Source organism: Vicugna pacos, chromosome 1 (genome assembly GCF_048564905.1).
Source record: "Vicugna pacos chromosome 1, VicPac4, whole genome shotgun sequence".
Lineage (NCBI taxonomy): Eukaryota > Metazoa > Chordata > Mammalia > Artiodactyla > Camelidae > Vicugna > Vicugna pacos.
Genome location: NC_132987.1, coordinates 53350581 through 53356580, shown reverse-complemented (window position 1 = coordinate 53356580; position 6000 = coordinate 53350581). Strand labels below are relative to the sequence as shown.

At 51.4% G+C, this 6000-nt stretch overlaps 1 long non-coding RNA gene across 3 annotated transcripts in view; it reads right to left on the bottom strand.

Annotated features, from left to right (window-relative positions):
• Positions 1-568: 568 nt before the first annotated feature.
• LOC116282414 (uncharacterized) overlaps positions 569-6000 on the bottom strand; it is a 61536-nt gene continuing 56104 nt past the window's right edge. For all 3 annotated transcript variants that reach the window (XR_004191914.2, XR_012073734.1, XR_012073722.1), the window contains exon 3: positions 569-699. This is a non-coding gene — a long non-coding RNA (uncharacterized lncRNA). The remainder of the gene's footprint in view (positions 700-6000) is intronic.

The following is a 6000-nucleotide window of genomic DNA, read 5'->3' as shown; positions in this document are numbered from 1 at the left end:
TCTGTGTCTTACAACCCAGAAGAGACACAAAGTCCTTCTAAGATCTTGATTTTTTTAATTCAGGAAATTTCATCACTTTTAAAAGTCCCTCCCCCCTTCAATAAAACACAAACATCTTTGCTTGGCCTTGCTGCCTCCAGGTATCATCTCTGTCCTTCCATTTACTGCCAAACCTCTCCGAGTGTTGCACACACACTTCCGCCTCCTCACCCCCTGCCACGTTCTTAATGCCCTGCAATCTGGCTTGGCTGAACAACTCTACCGGAGCCGCTCTTGCCAAGGTCACCAGTGACTTCTTTTCTAAACAAGTTCCAATTGTTCTGCTTCTTGATTATCAAATAAATGCTTCATTGTAGAAAAACTGGCAAGTGCAGAGTAGTGCGTAGGAGCAGATGAGAGAATTACCCGTACATAATCACACTGCTCTGAGGCAAGTACGGTGAGCATTTGGGCATACTTCCTTCCAGTCTTTTTTCCTAATTCCAATCATTTTCTTCCTTTTCACCATTCTCATCTCTCCTGATCCCTGTAGCACTTAATGCTATTGGATATTTATTTACCTCTCAAATCTCCTTCCTCTGGCTGGTTTCTGCTCCAATCCTTCCACCCATTTCCTCGGCGAGCCACTCTTTCACTGAGTCTTGCCAGGATGTAAATGGTGGCTGAGTTGAGGTTTCACTAGGGTTGCCAGGACTCTCTCTGAAAGCCAAGACATATCATTATCAGAAGTCAGGAACAGGGGTCAGGTAAACACCAAGTTGGGGTACCCCCACCCACTTCTCTGCCTGACAAACTCCCATTATCCTTCAAATCCTTATTCAGATGTCACCTCTTCTGTGAGGACCCCTAATTCCCCCTGACAGGATGGTCACTGTATCCTCTGACCATCCCCATTTCCCCTCAGTATTGTCCATCCTTCTACCGCAGAAGATGTCTCTGTCCATCTTACCTGACTCTATCCCTCTCTAGACTGGGAGCTTCTTGAGAACAGTGACCCTTTGTTATGGATCTTTGTATTTCCTGAATCCAGTGGAAAGCCCACTGGCCAGTTCTGAGGCCCAGAGAGGGGAGCTGTCTTGTGCAAGTTCACACAGGCACACACAGGCTAAGGCCACCAAACCCCAGGCCTGTGGGACCTCTGGTCCTGAGTTCTTTCTCCAACATCATGATGGAACCAAGCAGCTCATAAGAGGAAGGGCTGTCATGCACTTGCCAGGAAACCCCAGACTTCCAAATGTGAAGGAGCAACGCGGACCGGTGAGGGAAGCAGAGGCAGGACCGGAGCTGCATCTGTGCCTGAGGCTGTGAAGCGGGTGAGCCTCGCTGCCTCATCACCCAATTCACCAAGAGAAACCGTTCTCTATGACTCAAGCTTCTCAGATTGGAACTCCATAATCCCCTCTCTGGAGTTTCAGCCAGGAAGCCCTTCCTTAAACATAAATCAAGATCTCCCCTCCAACCGTTTGAGCCAAATAAACAGGAAAGGCCCAGGGTCCTACCTGCTACACAAGAGGCAGAGAGAGAGTTGGCAGAGGGAGTACACACTGTGATTGGGAGGTCAGGGAGGAGTTATGGAAGACGAGCCACCTGAGCTCAGTCCTAATGGTTGGGTAGGATTTGACATGTGACAAAAAAAAGTTTTTAATGCAGAAAGGAAATAGCACAAGCCAATGCATGGAGGCAGGCTAGTGTAAGGCCCTGGAAAATAGCTAACTAGCCAGCAGCCTCCTGGGGCAACTCTCCTGTGCTCTACAACTGCTCCCAGGATGGCTCCCGAGTCATTCCCCAAATGTCCTTCCCAGAGATGGAGCAGTTCCAGGAGCCACAATGTGGGTGCTGCACAGGGCATGGGGTGATGGAAGGACCGTGGGCTCTGAAGACAGAACCATCCAAACTTGAAACCCTGCTTCTGTGACCATGAGCAAGTCAGGTAAAGTCTCTGAGTGTCAGTGTCCTCCTTTGTAAAACGAGGATTGTAATATCTACCTCGGGAAATCGTGGGAAGGATTACCTGCAGTAACCTTGAGCATGTAGTAACTGTTCAGTAAGTGGTATGGAGCAGCTATCTCATTATTATTACTATTTTAAGAACTCTCTGGGTTGAGGGAGGGTATAGTTCAGTGGTAGAGTGCATGCTAAGCATGCATGAGGTCCTGGGTTCAATCCCCAGTACTTCTATTTAAACAAACAAACCAACCAAAGTAACTCCCTCCCCTCCCCTCCCCGCCCCACACCCACCGAAAAAAGAACTCTCATTTCACATATAAATAGCCCGGGGGGAAACAACCCTGTCATCAGAGGGGTTCAGTCAGATTTCCTTCTTGCACCTTTCGTCATGTCTGTTTTTGCTGTAATGAGATGGAATCAGAACTGGGTCTTTGTTCCACTTGGCCATGTTGACCTTGAGCAAAATATTTCAACCCAGTGTCCTCACCTGTAAAATGGGGCTAGTAACTCTCAGCCCATAGGCTCATCAGGCAGATTCAGGATGCTGTGGGTTAAAGCCCCTGCCAGCACACCCCAGGTCCTCAGGCAAAGTTTGGAAATCCTTGGCCCAGGGCTGGGCTAAGGGTCAGAGTAGCTGGGTGGTGGGGTCGGGTAGAGGCCGGGCCCAGAGCCGAATGCATAAATAACCAGCCGTCCGGGTCTCGCTTCAAAAGCCTTGGTCTCCAAGCCTTTAATCATGGAGCTGCTCTTCCCTGGCCACCCTCCAGGGCCTGCCCGCCCACTTCCCATGCAGAGGAGCGCCGGGAGGGAGCCCTGGATCTCTGCAGCTTGCCTGCTTTGCATGGCATGCTGGCTAATAGATCCCAGGAACCCAGGGGGCTGCCACTCAGCCAACTCACCCCACACCCCAGCACCCCCACCCCACATCAGAGGCTCGGCTCTGAGCTCCCCTCTCTGACCAGGAAGACCCTTCAGCCCTGTCAGGTCTGACAGGATGGTGTCCTCCTCTCCATGGTGACCACACTGTGCAAACTAAAGCATCAGACCCCAAGGCCTGATAGTTTTAAGAATTCTCATGGGACAATGGAAACCTAATATTAGAAAGTGAACAGTCTCAGAAAATCCAGGACATGTGTTTGCCATGTTGATCACCAGCTCCCCCCAACTCACTGTGGGCAAACCTCTCTTTAGGCAAGGCAGAGTATTCCTTTGGGTTCAGGAGTGAGAAGTATGTTGGGGCTGGGAGTGGAGAGAGGGGGTTGCATATGAAATCACATTTGGCAACTTGAGTAGTATTTTTAATGCACTAATGGAATTGGCTTTTTAAAGAAAAGAACCAGTGATTCTTTTTCATATGGGAATGAATTCATATGGGAAAGAGTCCCAATAGAAGGAACTATTTTTAGATTTGGGTACACTGGATTTGCTTAAATGGAGGCACACCGGTACTCAGTTTGCAGCTATTTCATTGGAGGTGACCTTCTTTGAGTATCCCGATTGTTGGAACTCACCTGTCAGCTCTGTCATTTGCACCCTCCCCCGATGGAGACGAGGTGCAGGTGGAGTGGACAGCCCCTGGGCATTGGCACCACCTGGGCCTGGGTTTGCATCTGCTCTACCACTTCCCAGCCAGGTAACCTTACACACCTTACGGGCTGCTTTTGCCTCTAGATCTGGGACGGAGTGGGAGGCAATGTTCTTCCCCAATAGATCAGATGGGAAGATTAAATCAGGTCATGTTCATAATTTGCTGAGCATTTGCTGGGGCACAGGAGAGACAAGGCCAGGAGATTGCCTCCCTCAGGACTATGCCTTCAGAAGTTCTTAAAAAATAACATCTGCCAGCTTAGGGAGCACATCTGCCTGCTCCCCAGCACACCATCAGGCCCCGCTAACCTGAGCACATTCTGCTTTTGTAAATCATCTTAACCAGGGCTCCCCGAATCCCAGATGAGCACCCACCCATGAGTTCTGAGCTGTGGCAGACAATGAAGCTGCAAGATTAGAGCAAACTGAGGCACTGTCATGAGAACCCCTGCTGATCATTACCTATTTCACTGCGCCCAGGCATAGCTAGCCTATGGCACTCTCAGAAGTCACAGAATTCTAGACTCCTAGGGCCAGTGATGCCCTTAGAGGCCTTAAGCCTCTAGCTTTCTGTGGTACAAATGCAGAAACTGAGGCTGGGCGCTTTATCACTTACTCAAGGGCACAGAGCTGCTGGCAGAACCAGCATGAGATGCAGATTGTCCCCTCTTTCCCATTTCCCCCTGGAGGGTACAGTCTGGCTGCCCTAGGAGCCTGCATTCCACCCGAGCAAGAACTGTGTCCCTCATCTGTCCACGCCTGGAGCTCTAAGTAAGTGGTGTTGGCTGATGGTTGACAAAATTCTTCACGAGGAAAGATTTAAGAAGAGCGCTGGAAGCCTCCTGGTTTTCTGTCCTGTCTTTGGGAGGCACTGTGGTGTTGGGAAAGAATGCGGCCCTGAAGCCAAAGGTTCTGTAAATGCAGCAAGCTCACGTATACAAAGTGAGCGACAGTGCTGGGCTCACGGCAGATGCTAGAAAATGAAGGCCATTATCAGGAATATTAGTCCTGATTCTGCTGCTGTGTGATCTTGGGCAATTCAACAAACCTCTCAGAGCCTCAGTTTTCCAGAGAATAGGAACAATAACAAGCCCCAGCCTACCACCCAGGGGACTCAGTTCTCCCACGGATGTCACAGGCCATCACAGAGGTGACACTTGAGAGATGAGAAGAGCTTCCAAGTTCAAGGATGAGACAGTAATTCCAGGTTGAGGGAGCCACCAGACAACAGTGATTCAGGGAGGAAACTATGGGATGGAGGAAGAGAGCCCTTGGTGTGGCCACTAAAACCAAAGGCCTGAAGCTCCTGTGTATACATGGCCAACCTTCACTCCCCTGTGGTCTCCCAAGGACTAGAGGCCCCCGAGGGGAACCAACATTTACAGCCCCGATGGGGTTTACATTACTCCTACAGAAGAAGGTTGATTGCCTCAGGGTCACGCAGGTTGAGAGTAGAGGAGCTGGGGTTAAACACCAATGTGTCTGGTGCCTGGCACATCTGAGTCACAGCCTCGAATTTCCGTCTTTCAGTCCTCTTCAGCCCCAGAGAGCTGTCCGCACCCCTGTCTTGCACCCCACCTCAGTGCCCAGAACCCCACTCCCCTAGAAGACTTCCAGCTGGTCAATGCCTTGCAAGACTGAGGAGCAGGACTTAACCTGGCTCCTCAAACATGGATTACAGGTCTTGTGAAACCTCTGAACTCATGTGCAAGCCTGTGTGTGTGTGTGGTGTGTGTGTGTGTGTGTGTGTGCGAGCACACTCACTCATGCACACACATGTGCAGATCTGCACTTTTCTGCGGAGTGGCCTCCAGCTCTCACCGGACTTTCCAGGAGGGCTGTGCCTCAGTGAGTTAGGAAATTCTAGCCTCCACAGCTCCCTGTAGGGCCGGGTCCACTGTCCTCAGCCCTGACTCAGGGGAGACCTGAGCACTTCCTGGTCCCAGGCCCTGCAGCAAAGGGCGGTGAGACGGACATAATCCTTTAGGCTTCAGGGAGCTCAGATCCCATCCCGCCAGACTCAACACCCCAAAGCAGGTTGTTTCTTTCTGCTCCATCCTCCATGGAGACAGAGTTCGGGGCAGGAAAAGGCTGGAGAACTCTTGCAGGTTCAATATGGCGGAATGAGAACGAAGGAGCAGACTGGGATTTGGACCCCTGGAGTCGTCCAGGGTGGGCTGTGTCGTAAGATGAGCAGCTGGCCCTGGGCTGTGGGTGCTGACGGAGCAGCGAGAACCTGCCCCTCCCTCTCAGGTTCGGGCAGATGAGGGTGAGTGACAGCAGCAGGTCCAAGTCAAGTGGCCTGATGGGGCTCTCAGGCCTCTTCAGCCACCATGGAGGCCCCGGAAATACCAGGGCTGGGAGGGGCGACAGGGGGACAGAGGCCTAACCTCCTATCACTTGGGTCTCTGCCAGGCCATTCTTCAAGTCCCGGCCACATGGGCTCCTCTCCAGGGCACCCTTTGC